We start from the raw sequence: 17,767 nt of genomic DNA, 5'->3' as shown, positions 1-17,767 counted from the left end.
GCAGTGAGCTGGGTAGGGTACCTCCTCCCTGGGTACCCTCCTCCCCCGTAGGGACAGCTTGCATCCGGTTAGCTGAGTAGTTCCAGCACTGACTCCTCCGTAGGGCCAACTTTCTCTGAATTGGAAAATGAGTGTCCATTGCCTTTTCATGTCTAGTGTTTAGTTTCCCAACCAGACTGCAAGTTCTTTAAGACAGAGGAGAATCCCGCACCTCCTAATGCCCTCTACCTCCTTGCTTGTCAGTCACTCTGTGCACAGAGGGCTTGGTAATGGCCTCGGTCGTGCAAACTCCCCAATCCCTTCCCAGTCCTGGTAGTTAAGAAATAGCCATTTCAATGTCTGTGAGTTATCAGGAAAACTAATATTTTCAGTCAGTAACAAGAATGCACCTGTACATGTGTTGGAAAGGGAGAAGTATTCTGAGAACTGGATATTAATAACAAGTAACTATCCTCTGGCCGGGCTTCCCAAGGCCATTCCAAGCAGGGTCTACAAGGAGATAAAGCGACATCCCTTGGCCCCTGGCCCATCTGTACCACTCGGCAACCAGGGTAATGTCCCACCCTGCTTCCCCTCTAGAGGATGCACCTGTTCATGCCAAGCACACTGCTTCTCGCTGCTTCTGGAGCAGGCCCCTTCTGTGCTCTCTGTGTGAGAGCCACACGGGCTGAACTGCTGACAAGGACGAGAGTGGGCTGCCAGCCCTGCAGGTGCCCCTCCATAACCGGGAGCCACCTGGGAGAAGGCCTCCCTCCTGTTTGGTGGGTCAGACCTTGGATGGGTCTATGTAGAGCTGTGGGTCTCCCCCAGCCCACAGAGATTTCAGGGGGCAGTTCTTTGCTGTCTTAGTTTTGTCCTGGGTGCCCCTCTGTGTGAGCCACAGGAGTGGGCAGAGAAGACGGGGAACACCCATGGGTCCTCCAGAGGAGTCTGAACCTTTGAGTAAACAACATTTGGGTTCTAAGAGACCCTGGATGACGAGCAGCAAACAGAACATGGAGTTGAGCAAGATAGCACCTCCCAAGAATGCTCCAAGAGACGCCTTGGTAATGGCACAGACCCTGAAGGATATGGGAATTATGGAGCACGAACAAAGGGTTAAAAATCAAATGTTGGAATTTGCTTTCCGATATATGACTTCCATTCTGGATGATGCAAAAATTTATTCAAGCCATGCTAGAAAACCTAATGTTGATGCAGATGATGTGAGACTGGCAATCCAGTGTAGGGCTGACCAACCTTTTACCTCTCCTCCCCCTAGAGATTTTTTACTGGATAAGGTAATTATCGATATGTATGTTCCTATTCCCATTTTCTTAAGTGTTTTGGGTTTGTTATTGTTAAGTCTTTTCCTTCTCTTGTGTTTCTTGCCTAGAGAGGTTCCTTTAGCAGTTGTTGTAAAGCTGGTTTGGTGGTGCTGAACTCTCTCAGCTTTTGCTTGTCTGTAAAGGTTTTAATTTCTCCATCAAATCTGAATGAGATCCTTGCTGGGTAGAGTAATCTTGGTTGCAGGTTTTTCTCCTTCATCACTTTAAATATCTCCTGCCACTCCCCCCTGGCTTGCAGAGTTTCTGATGAAACATCAGCTGTTAACCTTATGGGGATTCTCTTGTGTGTTATTTCTTGTTTTTCCCTTGCTGCTTTTAATATATTTTCTTTGTTTTTAATTTTTGATAGTTTGATTAATATGTGTCTTGGCGTGTTTCTCCTTGGATTTATCCTGTATGGGACTCTCTGTGCTTCCTGGACTTGATTAACTATTTCCTTTCCCATATTAGGGAAGTTTTCAACTATAATCTCTTCAAATATTTTCTCAGTCCCTTTCTTTTTCTCTTCTTCTGGGACCCCTATAATTCGAATGTTAGTGCATTTAATGTTGTCCCAGAGGTCTCTGAGACTGTCTTCAGTTCTTTTCATTCTTTTTTCTTTATTCTGCTCTGCAGTAGTTATTTCCACTATCTTATCTTCCAGGTCACTTACCCGTTCTTCTGCCTCAGTTATTCTGCTATTGATCCCATCTAGAGTATTTTTCATTTCATTTATTGTGCTGTTCATCATTGCTTGTTTCATCTTTAGTTCTTCTAGGTCCTTGGTAAATGTTTCTTGCATTTTCTCTATTCTATTTCCAAGATTTTGGATCATCTTTACTATCATTATTCTGAATTCTTTTTCAGGTAGACTGCCTATTTCCTCTTCATTTGTTAGATCTGGTGGGTTTTTACCTTGCTCCTTCATCTGCTGTGTGTTTTTCTGTCTTCTCATTTTGCTTATCTTACTGCGTTCAGGGTCTCCTTTTCGCAGGCTGCAGGTTCGTAGTTCCCGTTGTTTTTGGTGTCTGTCCCCAGTGGCTAAGGTTGGTTCAGTGGGTTGTGGTTGTGTAGGCTTCCTGGTGGAGGGGACTAGTGCCTGTGTTCTGGTGGATGAGGCTGGATCTTGTCTTTCTGGTGGGCAGGTCCACGTCTGGTGGTGTGTTTTGGGGTGTCTGTGGCCTTATTATGATTTTAGGCAGCCTCTCTGCTAATGGGTGGGGTTGTGTTCCTGTCTTGCTAGTTGTTTGGCATAGGTTGTCCAGCACTGTGGCTTGCTGGTCGTTGAGTGAAGCTGGGGGCTGGTGTTAAGATGGAGGTCTCTGGGAGATTTTCGCCGTTTGATATTATGTGGAGCTGGGAGGTCTCTTGTGGATCAGTGTCCTGAACTTGGCTCTCCCACCTCAGAGGTACAGCACTGACTCCTGGCTGCAGCACCAAGAGCCTGTCCCCCACACAGCTCAGAATAAAAGGGAGAAAGAACAGAAAGAGGATAAAATAGAATAAAGTAATATAAAATAAAAATTATTAAAAAAAACTTTTTTTAAGTAAAAAAAAAAAATGGACGGACAGAACCCTAGGACAAATGGTGAAAGCAAAGCTATACAGACAAAATCTCACACAGAAGCATACACATACACACTCACAAAAAGAGGAAAAGGGGAAAAAATCATAGATCTTGCTCCCAAAGTCCACCTCCTCAAGTTGGGATGATTTGTTGTCTATTCAGGTATTCCAGAGCTGCAGGTACATCACATTGATCATGGAGATTTAATCCGCTGCTCCTGAGGCTGCTGGGAGGGATTTCCCTTTCTCTTCCTTGTTCTCACAGCTCCCGGGACTCAGCTTTGGATTTGGCCCCGCCTCTGCGTGAAGGTCGCCGGAGGGCGTCTGTTCCTCACTCAGAAATGACGCGGTTAAAGGAGCCGCTGATTCGGGGGCTCTGGCTCACTCAGGCCGGGGGTGGGGGGGGTAGGGAGTGCGGGGCGGGCCTGCGGCGGCAGAGGCCGGCGTGACGTTGCACCAGCCTGAGGCCTGCCGTGCGTTCTCCCGGGGAAGTTGTCCCTGGATCCCGGGAACCCGGCAGTGGCGGGCTGCACAGGTTCCCGGGAGGGGAGGTGTGGAGAGTGACCTGTGCTCGCACACAGGCTTCTTGGTGGCGGGTCCGCGCTTTTAGCCGCGGCTCGCGCCCGTCTCTGGAGCTCCTTTAAGCAGCGCTCTTAATCCCCTCCCCTCGCGCACCAGGAAACAAAAAGGGAAGCAAAGTCTCTTACCTCTTCGGCAGCTCCAGACATTTTCCCGGACTCCCTCCCGGCTAGCCGTGGCGCACTAGCCCCTTCAGGCTGTGTTCACGCCGCCTGTCCTCTCCCGGCGCTCCGACCGAAGCGGGCGGGCGAGCACACAAGCCTCTCGGGCTGGTGAGTGCCGGTCGGCACCGATCCTCTGTGCGGGAATCCCTCCGCTTTGACCGCCGCACCCGCGTTGCTGTGCTCTCCTCCGCGGCTCTGAAGCTTCCCTCCGAAGCTTCTCCCTCCGCCATCCGCAGCCTCCGCCCGCGAAGGGGCTTCCTAGTGTGTGGAAATCTTTTTTCCTTCATGGCTCCCTCCCACTGGTGCCGGTCCCGCCCCTATTCTTTGTCTGTGTTTTTTCTCTTGCCCTACCCAGGTACGTGGGGAGTTTCTTGCCTTTTGGGAGGTCTGAGGTCTTCTGCCAGCGTTCAGTAGCTGTTCTGTAGGAGTTGTTCCACGTGTAGATGTATTTCTGGTGTATCTGTGGGGAGGAAGGTGATCTTCACATCTTACTCTTCCGCCATCTTCTCAAATCTCCTACTCTGTATTCTTTAAAGCAACACAACATTTAATTTCTTTACAAACTTTCGAATATAGATTTTTCAGTGGCTGTTTTTGTTTTTGAAATCTAAGAGAGCATTTGTTTCAAAAGGAAGTTGAAGCAATAAGACAAGGCAATGCTGGCAGAGCAAGGTGGCAGAGGAAATGGGTGATGGAGACCAGGATGCAGACAGGCGAGGACGGTGGATGGAGGCCTGACCACGGCACCTCGGGCAGCAGGGCCGGTAGTTCCCGGTACGTGTGGGCTATAGTCTCTGTTCTAGAAAAATCAATTTGTCTTCCTTCTCGTCCTCCAATTCCAGCCGTGGAGACAGAAGAGGAAGCACTGAAGGGTGGGGGGAGTATGGGGAGCACCGTGCTCATGGGCGACATGCAGAGCCAGAATCGTCCAGAAGGGGAAGGGAAGGTGGACTCGGGCTCAACCACAGCACAAGGGAAGGCACTCCTGCACGGGGCAGCGTTTTTACATGAACCATTGAATGCCGGTGGAAGCAGACAAGAATTTTGCATCCCAGGCCTCTTGGTATCTCATTCGCTCGCATGAATACGTTTGTGCATGGGCGCTGTGTGTAAATGTATCCTGTGTATATTTTCCACATGATACGTAGAAATATGCATGCATGATTTGATGGGGGCTGGATTCCTTTCTGGAAGTTGGTGCGGCTCTATCTTGTTTTGAAAGGCATTTCTCATTTACAACCACAAAGGAGAAGCTCTTTCCTTGGCAGATGGTTTCGGGGGGCACGGCCCTTCCTCTGCTGTTGCCAGCTGAGTGACAGAGCAGGCAGGGTTCTGCTGACGAAGAGAGGGGATAGCAAACAAGTCCAACTGTACGTGAGCCCCCAAGTCACAGGCCTTGGGAAGGGTGCTCCAGAAGGATCGCTGACGTGGAGGAATGGCTACCTCTCTGTTCCTCCAACTCCATCTTGAATATAATGCGCCAGACCACCCAGAAGGGAAACCTGTCACAGAGAAAGATCTGATGAGCTAACAAGCCTTCTGAGATCCGAGTGGCCCGGGGCCTGGAAATGTCCCCAGAGCCTCCAGTCTGGTACTCAGATGCAGAACCAGGTGGCGAGCGGCCCTCAGGAAGGAAGACCCAGCCGAATGGAGGCTGCATCACAGCTGAGGGCTGGAGGGGCTCCACGAGGGCACGGCGTCCCCAGGGCCGTTGAAGGGAGCTCGCCGGGCTCAGGCCAGAGCCACTGGCTGGCCACGTCGTCAGGAGCTTCACGCTGGTCCTTCCAGCTCAGCATTCTTAATGACGGAGCTTAAACTGCATCAAAAGGTGGGGCAAGGGGGGCTTCCCTGGTGGCGCAGTGGTTGAGAGTCCACCTGCCGATGCAGGGGACGCGGGTTCGTGCCCCGGTCCGGGAGGATCCCACATGCCTCAGAGCGGCTGGGCCCGTGAGCCATGGCCGCTGAGCCTGCGCGTCCGGAGCCTGTGCTCTGCAACGGGCGAGGCCGCAACAGTGAGAGGCCCGCGTACCGCAAAAAAAGTGGGGCAGGGGTGCTTAGACATAATAATGCGCAGAGTTGTCACAGCACAGAGATCAAGCATCCTTAAATGAAGGGCAAGAGTGTCACAGTTTTTTTTAATGAAAAGTCAGCAATATGTATTGGCTGGAAAATAGCTTTAGAGTGTTCTACCGTTTGACACAGTCATTCCGCTTTTTGGAATTTGTCCTAAAGAAAAGCCAGAGACTCATACTAAGCATATATTCAAGGATGTAATTAGGTCATAATTATAATGCTGCAAATTTGGAAACAAGCTAGGAAGTAAAATGTTATGTTTCCATTAAAAATCAGGTCTTTAAAGGTGTGGAAAAGTGTTCATGATATGAAATAGTAAACTGAGAAATATAAAACTATTTATACACTATGGGCCCTAATTCTGCGTAAATGTCGACTACTCCCCTTAAGACACAGACACAGCCAGAAAACAGACAGGAAGAAAATATAGAAAAATGTGTTTCTGGACAGGTGGATTACAGAGTAATATTTCTTTTTTTTTTTTTTCCAGTATTCTCTACAATCCCAGTGTGTTTCATCCCACTTTAATAATGGGAGAGGGGGAAGGAAAGCTTATTAAAAGAGGTAAAATGAGTCCTATCCATTAAAGCAGCCCTGTGGCCTGAACCTTCCCAGCTCAGAGAGCATCTCCTCAGACAACACCTGAGCGGCTGCCAAACACACGTAAGCGCCCTCTGCCCTGGCCCTTCTCCCTCCTCCCTCTGCTTCAAGCCCTCAGAGGTCAGTTCCCAGCATACACCCCTGAGCAGGTCAGAAGGTAGAATCCACATGTCACTCTCCGTCTGTCCTCCAGCCCCCATGTCCTCGGACTTGAAAAGCACCTAAGCCCGGAGCCAGCCTCAAGTGGAGAGGTGGAAAGGGGAGCAGGTGTGAGTGGAGGGGACACACCCGTGACACCCCACACACTGCAGGGAGCTGGCATCACCAACAGGGCCCCCTGAGAGTTAGGGGGATAGTGACCCCCTCCTCTCTCCGCTCAGGGGAAGGGACTTCACCTCCCGGAAGAGAGCAGTGCTGGAGTCCGGGCTCCGGGCTCCCCGCTAATTCTCTCCTCCCCAGGTGAAGAAGAGAGGAGAGGTGACGGCCGGGGAACGGCCAACACGGACCCACCCCTCTCCCCAGCTCGGGTAGGAGTGCAGGGTCTAGGGCCTGGGCAGGTTTCAAATTCTGCCCTTCACAGTGTGTCCACCCCCCAGATAGACACCTCAGGCATCCTCCAGTCGAGGGCCAGGTAGTGGGAAGCTCCGTGGCGGCCCAGGTCTAAGCTGTGGTCTCTTACCCAGTTTTCCCCTGCATAAAGGTCATAGTCTGAGCCGTGACTAGCTCACATCTCCACATGTGTACTCATGTATCAGTCAGTACCGCTAAAAGGGGGAATGAGTTGTAGGATTTGAGCAATAAATTCCATCCTGAATAGCCAACATTTATATATTTTTATATATATGTATAAATATATATAATATATATATTTACGCATATATATATTCAAGAATGTTTTAAAATAAGATTTTAACTAAATAATGTTTAAATATACCCAGATGGTCTTTGTGTACCAGGCTAGTAAAGTTTCTGAAAAAGAGAAATCTGGAAAGCCTCTTTGCAGTGGGCCCAGCAGGTTTCTGGAACATCTGATTGCTGCGAACAAATAGCCTTTTAGCCAATTAAGTATAAATGAATCAGAAGCTTATGGATCATGTTTTAGCTGAAACACACAAAGGATCCAAAATTTATAAGAAAAGGTGCTTGGCAAACTCATTATAGTTTGCTGAACCCCAGCATTGGAAACATAGTTTGATTGATTTTGCCAACTCTAAAACCCTGCCAATTTTCTACTGTCCCTAAGTATTTAGTAGCATTTCTCCAGATTGAATTTCCCATCCATATTTCTAAATGTTCTTGGCCGCTCTGCTGGTAATTATTTGGAGTATTTCATACGCACAGGGATAGTAGGCCTCATTCTTTGAGGATCAATCCAATGTCATACTAACTTTGAATGATTTTACATTTCACAAAATTCTTTCAAGAACATCATTTCATCCTCCCAGCCTTGCCCTGGGATCACTCCATTTTATCCCCCCCCCCATCCCTACGGATAAAAAATCACTAAGGCTCAGAGAGGGTAAATGACTTCACCACAGCCACCTAGTCAAAAAATGCAGAGCCGGGATGAACATCCGGGACTCCTGATCCCAAATCTACACCGCAGGAATGAAGAGTGTGTTAAGCTCTCAGCCTGCTCTCACCCAGCCCTCCCTGAGAAGGAAATCTGTGAGACTGTCTCTGGAGGACCGGGTACGGCTCTAGAAAACAGACGAAGCCTCCCCAGAATCAGGAGAGAAGACAGCCTCCAGACAGTCGAGGGAACTGGCCTCCGCCACTGGGAGCTGTTCTCCACCCCTGCTTCTGTTGACACCACCTCAGTCTCCCCAAAATGTTTTCTCTCTACCTGGACCCTTAATATGCAGATAGGATGGCTCATCATTCGGAAACTAACATAAATCACAAGGCTTCCAGTATCAGGATACAGCTGTGAAGGAAGTCAACCAAAATGCCAGCTACGAATTGAGCAAACGGTGTTGTTGACAAAGATACTCCACTTGTACTCGCTTGACCAGCTGAAGTACCCAAGCTCTGTACATGGAGCAAGTGATACAGCGACGAGTCTGTCTTTCGTAACACCTCCCAACTTAGTATTCAGTCATTTAATTAATGTTCTGTTTACATCCCACTTCCAGATCACTAATAAAGGTGCTTAATAGAACTGAATTTAACAGCCTGCCAAGCACCCCCCGATCCCCAGACGTGGCCCTGCCCTCCTGCCGCCAGGCACACAATGCAAGGATCTAAGACCTTAAGGGTTTTCATATTTAAACCCCCCAGAAGGGCCTACTCTGTGTCCTGACACCAGAAATGTGATGGGCCATCTGGGGCACTGGACAGCCTGCCCGCTGCTCGGAGTAGTTTTGCCAGAGGGACCAAGCTGCCACCCAGAAGCGACCCCACGGCAGACGATTCCCTGCGGGGCAGGGACAGTTTGGGGTATAACCCAGGACCTCGGCCTCATTGGCCGCACCTTCAGGAACTCCTGCAGAAATTTTAGGTCGAAAGAAGGTATGAGGGAAAATGGGAAAACTGTAAAGACGGGGGACCCCAGGCAGCATGACCTTGATCCTGCGCCAGACGGGCTCTAAGGAGGAAGATTCCCGTACACTCCGCGCGCCATGGCGCTGGCGACGCTGTCACACCAGAGACTCCTTGCGTTCACGGCACTCATGGCCGGGTGTCTGCCACGGCCCAGTCCCTGCGGGAGGAGAGGCAGCGCTGGAGGATCTGGGGCTGCACCCTCGGCAGGAGCCCAGCTGTTTCTCATTCTCACACCCACCTTTGAGGCAAGGACACTGAAATTCAAGGAAAGTGAAGCAACTCATCCAAGGTTGCAGTTTGGGGTTCATTTGCCTCCAATACCATCAACTGCAGGTATTTAAGATACATGGATAGTGTAACCCCCTTATTTCTGCCCAAGAGGTAAGTTGGGTAAATAGAGATTAACGAGGGCTCGCACATCAGGCATTTTCCTGTTTCAGGAAGGTGATTACTTGCCGCACAGACTCACTGCACGAACAATTACTGAGCATCAGCTATGTGTGAGGTACGAGGCTAAGAACTGGAGATCGAAAAGAAGGCAATTCTTGCCACTAAAGAGGTTGCAGTGTGATTGGGAAAGAGAAGTAATACAAAATACCAACCTCCACTCCCGCTGCCCGTGTGATCACCCCGCACCTGGCCGCAACACGCACCGCGGTCCTCTTGTCGTCAGGGGGCTACAAACCCCTGTAACTGGCATCAGATGAGGCCTGACTGTGGGAAATGTGGCCCGAGAGGCTACAATGATCCTTGGAAGAGACTTGAACAGAATCCTTCACACGTCTGGAATTTTACAGCTTACAAGCAAGCTTATCTAACTCCCTTAATTCTAGCTTAAAATGACAATCTTTTGCCTGTTACCACTGATATCAGACATAGTTACATATTAATTTGTCTTAAAGGCAAATATTCAGGGCAGTGGGGGGCTGGAGCATATGCCAGGGAGGAGGAGAGACCAGGCCCTTGATTCGTGCTTCTGAATCATAGCAAACAAACTGAACTGGATGCAGGATTGAAGGCACGTCAAAGGTCAGCGCTGGTGAGCTGCAGGGGGTTAGAAGGGGCCTCTCCTTCAAAGACAAGGCCTCAGGGTTCGGGCTGTTCTCAGGAAGGGCCTTCCTGACAAAAGAGCAGGGGGACAGGTGAGCATGGTGGGATCCTAGGCGGCCAGGGCCATGGGGCGTGCCCTGGGATTGTTCTAGATCACCTCCCAGTTCCGTCTTACTTGGTCCGCATCAACCGCCCGTTCCCACCGCCCACCACGCTGTGCGTGCCAGTTCCTGAGAAACTGAGGCTGTTTGTGAGGCCTTGTCCTGGTGTGATAAATACTTGCTGTGAACAACATCTTCGCAGGCAGTTATCCTTACCTGGGCTTTCACTTGTCCACATCTCCCAAAAATAGTCTTTGAGGACCTAGCCCAGGGTCTGCCCTCCACGGTCCCCAACAGACATGCCCTGGGGAGAGGAAAGCACCTCTTCCCAGCGCCCCTGACTGCCTCCACCCTGAGAAAATTCTGGGGCCCAAAGGCCTCCTAACATCTTCCTTTCTCCCTTCATCTGGCCCTGGCCTGGGTCCTTGGCCATCTGGAATGGCACGCCCTCGCCTCTGTGCATCACCGTCCTTTCTGAGCCATCGACTCTGACATCAGTGCTGTGAACGTGTGCGTGAGGCCATCGGTCCATCGCTGGGCAGCCGTGGACACCCAGTCAGTGGTGATTGCTAGCGGCCGAGTCTGCCCACCACTCAGGGTCCGATGCCGCCTTCTTCAGACACGCCTCGAGCCAGACTCACAGGAGGTTCCAGAGAGACTGCCTGGGGAAGCCTGTGGGAATATAGCCAAATCTACCAAGATGATGGCCCACGGCCCCCCTCCACTTCTGCCGGGAGCAGCTGATGTCTCTGTGTCATTGCCCAGATCAGAGGGCGTTATCTTTCATGTATTGAATGCATCACGAGGACCTGCCCACCTGTCTGGAGACCAGAAGCCCCTCACGAAAAGACAACTGTCCTAAAGCCCCCTCATGCGTCATGCCCTCAACCGGCACCCAGGGACAGCACCCAGCTGAATTCCACTGAAACTGGTGGCGAGATGGAATTCTCCCTCAAAGCCCTCTCTTGGAAGAGCCTTTAGTCTTGCTTTCTGTGAAAGAAGCACAGGAGATCAAAGAAAGGACATTTCCAATCTGTGTTATTAAAGCCTTGGTGTTACAATAAATATGTGGTCCCTCCCAATTTCCTTAGAAGTAGCAATCAATTGAGCCAGCGTCTGCAGAGCTGGGGCACCCTGGGGACTCAAGTTTCCCTTCAGGAGAGCTGTGCTCACGTCAGGGTTTGCGCTGACAGAGACCCAGTTACCACAAGGATCGATTTTAAAGGAAAATATGCAGAGATGGAAGAAACGAGAGAACCTGCAAGGGAGGAAAAGAGGCAAGGTCCCTGAGGCCCCAAGATCTCTGAGTCTCAGGATACAAACTCAGATTCACACACGGCCTCTTAGCACAGGCTTCCAAACTGAAAGTTCAAAAACACAAGAAACTTTCTCTTGAATGTTTCTGAACTCAGAAAAATGGGAAGGTCACCAGGTCCCCAAGGAGAAGTTCCAATCCTAAGAGACCTTATTCCTCCTCACCCCAGGCCTGTAGTGCACAACTGGGTTTGCATTTCCCACCTGGTGGAAGATCTGTCTTGCCGATGAGGGGCCCGCAGGCTCAGCGGCCAGGGGAACTGCTCTGTGAAACCTCGTTCAGCCTATGAAATTAGTGAGCTGGAAGTCTTCCTTAGGAGTGGGAAAAAAACGAGCCAAAGCGCACTCCTGATTGGCGACTGAAGCTAATGGGAATTTATAAATTGCTTCCTGTCCCACTGGGCGAGGCATCAACCAAATTTTAGATTTCAATTGGATGAGAAATTAACTTCTGCAATTCAGTCAGCAAGAGCACATATAACTGTGTTTTTTCAATCTCTTCAGAGTGTGACGAAAATCAGAAAATTCATAGCTTTGCGGCAGCAACATGTGAACGCACAAGCTATAAGAAGCCTTGCTTAGAGAGTTTTAATGTGTGAGCGCCACCTGCGTATGTGAACGCAGGATCCTCAGGTCGCTGCGAGGTGGCGTATGAAACCCCGTTGACTTTCCTGCCTCTCCAGATGGCACAGGCCCATTGCCCAGAGCGTTCAGGAGAGCCCTTTGCTTTGGGTTCCAGTCTTTCAGAGTCGTTCCGAGGCTTCATGTTTAGGAGAGGGGACCTCCCAGGTCAAAGCCCAGGACGAGCTTTGCACTGATGGCTTTGCAGAAAATGCACACGCCTGCCTTCCCCCAGGAGTCCCTGATGCTCCATTAGGACACAGCGAGACAGAATCCAGTAAACGATCATCACACCTTTCCCCCAAGTGCTGCCACCAGACACACACCTGCAACCACACAGGCTGGGTGTCCAAGGGTGTCTTGTGTTTTCAGGGACTGGCAGCCAAGTTAGGGGGTAAAGAACAGGGCAAAATGTTGATAGGCAACAATTATCGAGTACTTATATATGTCGGGCACTACTCCAGGCTCTTACTGGTATTAATTCAATTAACTATACTGCAACACTTTGAGATAGGGAACGTCGCCATTCCCATTTTACAGATCAAGACACTGAGGCAGGGGTGGGTTGGGAGGTGCCGGAAGTCACCCAGCTGGTATGAAGCAGATCTGGGATAGAAGCCACGCCCCCAACCTGCACACCTGCTCAGGACAGCGGGCCCAGCCAAATGTGCCACTCGTCCAGTGTGTTCGGCTTTTCTCTTTCCCTTTGGTCACTTTACGGTTCATATTTGGGGGTCAGGGACAGCGTCTGATAGATGGATCACACCGGCCCCCAAGGAGGACACCAACCCCGAATCCTGGTCAAAGAGAACTACGTACAAGAGAGGAGCACCTTCCCGGTGCTGGGCGCTGAGATGCTGGTGCCCAGGGCAGCGAGACCTCACCTGGGCTGTCAGACAGAGGACCCGCTCTGCTGAAGGCTGGGATGGGGAGACGTCCCTCAAGCCAGCTCAGCAAGTGGACATCTCAGGAAGGTGCCCGCTGCCCAGGCTGGCCTGCAGTCCACACGGGTGCCAACATTTCCCAAAGCTTCTGTGTCTCTCGATCTGAGACTCTGCTTTCAAACCTTCATGCAAATGAGATCTTTCAAGTCGTCTCTGAGTCAGTAAGAAATCAAGTAGAAGATTATTTTTCTTCCACGGTTCAAAGCTTGAAAATGAAACAGACTCTGGGCTGATAAATTCAAATAACAAGACAAAAAGGTTTAAGGAGGGAAATTCAGATCTAAAAGGTTGAAGGATGTCGCAGTTTCTAGATTTTAAATTTGGAAGGGACCATAAAGATTATTAATCTGGCTGCCTCATTTTATAGATCAAGACACCAAGGAACAAGGTTTAAAGTAAATCCTCTCAAGCTGGTAAGTAGCAAAACCAATCTCTAAACTCAAGTCTTCTGCTGCAAATCCGAGGTTATTTCCACTCTACCACCTGCTCTCAAAGGAGATGCAACATTAGACCAGAGCTCATATTTTCTGAGTCATTGCTGTTTTCTCTAAAAAACAAGATATTTATTAACAGCTCTATGTATGTTGAATATTTATTAAGCAGTTATTTTGTGCCCAGCGGCCCTAGGCATCATGAGGAAGGCATTGTTGTGAGAGGCCTAAAAATACTACATATGTAATTTTACCACATGTTCATTTGTGTGACAGTCAAGATACAGAACGATTCATCACAAGGATCCCTTGTGCTACCCTTTTATGGAACTAAACACACACGTGCACACACACACACAAGTGTGTACTTGTAAAACTGAAGAAATCTTAATAAGGTCAACAGATTGCACCAATATCAGTTTCATAGGTGGAATATCGTTGTACAAGATGTAATAACTATATAACACTGAGAAAAATGGGTAAGGGGTATACATATCTCTCTGTATTACATCTTACAATTGCATGAAAACCTACAATTATCTCAAATGGCCAAAACAGGACACTGACAATACCAAGTGCTGACAAGGATGTGGAGCAACAAGAACCCTCCTTCACTGCTGGTGGGCATGCAAAATGGTGCAGGCACTTTGGACTGCCATTTGGTGGTTTCTTACAAGACTAAACATACCCTTACTGTACAATCCAGAAATCACGCTCCTTGGTATTTACCCAAAGGAGATGAAAATTTATGTCACGCAAAGCCCTGTACATGAACATTTATAACAGCTTTGTTCATAATTGCCAGAACTTGGAAGCAACCGAGATGTCCTTCAGCAGGTGAATGAATTTTAAAAAACATATACAGCCAGACAATGGAATAGTATGCATCACTAAAAAGAAATGAGTTACCAAGCCAGGAAAAGACATGGAGGAACCTAAAATGCATATCATTAAGTGAAAGAAGCCAATCTGAAAAGGCTACGTATTGTATGATTACAACTATATGACATTCTAGAAAAGGCAAAACTATGGAGACAGTGAAAATATCAGTGGTTGCCGGGGTTTGGGGGAGGGGTGGATAGGCGGATCATGGAGGATTTTTAGGGCAGTGAAACTATTCTCTACAATTCTACAGTGATAGATACACGTCATTGTACATTTGTCCAAACCCATAGAATGCACAACACCCAGAGCGAGCCCTGATGTAAACTATGGACTGTGAGGGACTATGACGTGTCAGTGTAGGTTCATCAGCTGTAACAAATGTTCCCTCTGGTAGGGAATGTGGATAATGTGGGAGGCTGTGCATGGCGTGGGGCGGGGGGGGGGGTGGGCAGGGGGGATACGGGAAACCTCTGTAGCTTCTTCTCAATTTTGCTGTGCTTCTAAAGCTGCTCTAAAAATAGTCTTTTAAAAAGACGTATGACTTAAGTGCCAGGATTGTAATGATCTGAAGTGATTGCATATTGACCATCTCAATTTGCAAGAGGAAGTGCTCACAACACAGGTAGGGGGATGGTGATTACTGTGAACCTAGGTCTGGGATGCACTCCGTGAGCGCTAGACAGATGCAGGGCACGGACGGCTCAGCAGGGCTCTGGGGACAGGGAAGGAGGGGCAGGGACAAGTCAGCAGGGGCAGGGACAGCCAGACTCCAAGGACGGGGTCAGAGATGCATGAAAGGGCAGAAAGGAGCTGGGGGCTGGGTGAAAATAAACAGGTGTTCCCAGATACTGTCCAGAAGCAGCTGGCAAAAAGCCTGGAGGAGAGAGTGAGGAAAGAGGGATGAACACAAGGTTGTGAGTTTTAACTCAATTCCAACAGAAGTAAAAATGAGGAACCACAAAAGCATGGTGCAATTGTTTTCAAACCGCTAAAAGCAGAACCCTGATTTCAAAGAAAATCTTCCAAGGAGACCAACTCTATAACACAGATGACAGAGAACTTCTCCCCAAACCTCGGGCCGAGGCTCCCTGCATGGCCTCAGGCATCCTCCAAGCTCAGTATCCTAAGGGCACCAAGAACCCAGAGTCAGGCTGGAGGTGCCTTTGCTCAGTCCCCAACAATGTGACGAGGTGACGGTACAGAAGGTATTTAGACCTGCAGAACCCCAACTCCGTTCTTTCTAAAATGAGGGATAATAACCCCATTCTCACTGGACAGAAAGGCCCTCCAGTGCTGGGAACTGCTGGGAGACCACCTGGCTAAACACGACTCTGGTTGAACTGGACGCAAGGACCACAGGAAGGAGGTCTCCACCTGGAGTTGAAGGTCATAAATCATCCAAACGTATAAGAATGAGAAACCTTGGTCTGCAGATTCCAAACAGATAGAAATAGAAGACAGCGTAGAGATTGTTCGGTCCCACTGCTCCATTCCACAGATGAGAAAACTAAGGTCACAGCAAGGTCAGTATAGCTGAAAGAAGAAGAGAAAAGGGTCCAGGTGGCTCCTGTCAGTAAACAGGAGCTCACATCACTGTCTCCATTTAATATTCTCTCACTTAAATTTAAACATGTGCCAGACAAGGGAAACGTTTTCACTGGGAACAAGATGAGAGAAACGACAGTGCAAGAATCTGCAAATATGTCCACTGTTGGGGGCTTCCCTGGCAGACCAGCGGTTAAGACTCCACACTTCCACTGCAGGGGACGTGGGTTCAATCCCTGGTCAGGGAATTAAGATCCCACAAGCCACGCAGCACAGCCAAATATATATATGTATATGTCCACTGTTTTATTCTTGCTAATATTATATAATCTGCCAAACATGTGGGACAAAGAACTGATTTGTTAGATGCATATTTGACTTTATTCATATATGTATTCTTTCTACTTCTTCAAAAGGATTTGAGGCAGGAAAACAGTCTCAGACACTTAGGTGAAAGTAATGAGAACAAGGCAAAATCAGAAACAAAGAATAAAAGGAGTGAGCGGATGGGGGGCGGGGAAAACATATTGACTCTGCTGAAGGCAACGTCAGCTACTGAGCACAGAATTTGTTTCTGAGCTTCCTAGTAGGCCAGGCAAGTAGGGAAACACAGCATAATTCTCATCGTTCAGTTCTGGTAATAGGAAGTCACCTGTTTTTGTGCTAACATAAATGAAGTCTCCTAAATCAACTCAGCAAGAGCTTAGAGGCAAAGAATTGGAAAACAACTACCAAACTGAGCACCTACTATGTGTCCGGCCCTGTGTGGCGAAATTATCATCTCATGGATATTTAACTGAATGCTTGACAGCAACAGCACCATGAGATCAGAACACTTGGGACATGCAGCCTGACCTCGGGCTTGAAACCGGGCTGTGTGCGGGAGGTTTCACCGAAAGCCCAACATTCACTGTCTACTTTATGGGGAAGGAAGGAAATTAATTTGCTCGGGCACCCTCATGCATAAATAAATAAATTCATAAATAAGTAATACGGAAACCCTTGCTCTGGAGCACACAGCTTAGTTTTCCTTGGAAGGCGACGAGCATCCTGGCTAAGGGCCCAGAGCCCTGGAGGGATCTCAGGGCTCACTCTGCAACCGCCCACATCTAATTGATAAGCAAACCTACCAGTGCTTCGCGTTTAATTACTCACCTCTTCCTCTCCTCCCGCTGCCCCTGACTTGCCTCAGCCCTTCTCGTCTCCCGTGTGGTTTAGGAAGCCAAGTCCTGCGGCGTCCTCAGGATGGAGCTGAACCGGCGCCCACACGCTGGCCTCTGGGGTCAGACTCTCTGGTCCAACCCGGGACGCGTATATATACGGTACTAGCATGTGACCTCAGACAAATGGCCTGGCTCTCTGAGCCTCTTTCCTCGTCTGGGGATGGGGTGATGATGACACGGTGGTGATTCTGCCTCTCAGGGCGGCTGCAGGCCTCAGCCCACACAAAGCGTTTAGATGCCTGCACGTGAAACACACTCTCTGTGTCAGCTGGGCTGGCCCTTGGCCTCGCACCTTCACCCGCCAGGGTCAAATCTGAGCGACGCGACCCTTGCGAGAGCCCCCTGCAAGAGGCCCCACTGCTTCCAAGACTGAGTCCCGTCCCTGGAAGGTCTTCCAGCCTCCCTGACCTGGCCTCCCCGGCCCCTCCATCCTGGCCCTCCCCTCCCCACTCCCCCACGCCCCTCCCGGGCCAGCTGGCTCTGCCAGTTTCCCAGCCTTCCTACTGAGACCTGCTAGCCTGGAGCACTTCCACCCCCAGGACCCCAAACTCGTCCGGGAGACTCAGCCAGCGCCCCCCGACCACTCTCCCAGCCCCTGACCCCAGCTGCACAGGCCTGCATCCCCAGAGCCCCCGGGACGGAAGCTGCTGCCCCCATGGTCCCCAGGACACATCCCCGTGCACGTCTGTCCACTCGTCCCCTCGGACAACAGCTCCTTGCTGGCAGCTCAGCAGGGCTGGACGTTTAGCTGCTGGGAAGTGCAGGGAGACAAGCAGCGTGGTGGCTTCCGGTGGCTGCTAAGACAAGTCACCGCCAATGC

General features: G+C 49.7%; 1 long non-coding RNA gene across 2 annotated transcripts in view; it reads right to left on the bottom strand.

The window, feature by feature from the left end:
• Positions 1 to 3,742, bottom strand: part of LOC307195440 — a 200,558-nt gene extending 196,816 nt beyond the window's left edge. For both annotated transcript variants that reach the window (XR_013830839.1, XR_013830840.1), the window contains exon 1: positions 3,581 to 3,742. This is a non-coding gene — a long non-coding RNA (uncharacterized lncRNA). The remainder of the gene's footprint in view (positions 1 to 3,580) is intronic.
• Between the last annotated feature and the right edge of the window lie 14,025 nt (positions 3,743 to 17,767).

This window comes from Stenella coeruleoalba (genome assembly GCF_951394435.1).
Source record: "Stenella coeruleoalba genome assembly, chromosome: 12".
NCBI lineage: Eukaryota > Metazoa > Chordata > Mammalia > Artiodactyla > Delphinidae > Stenella > Stenella coeruleoalba.
Note: the sequence above shows the minus strand (reverse complement) of the source record. Positions and strands in the feature narration are given on the sequence as shown.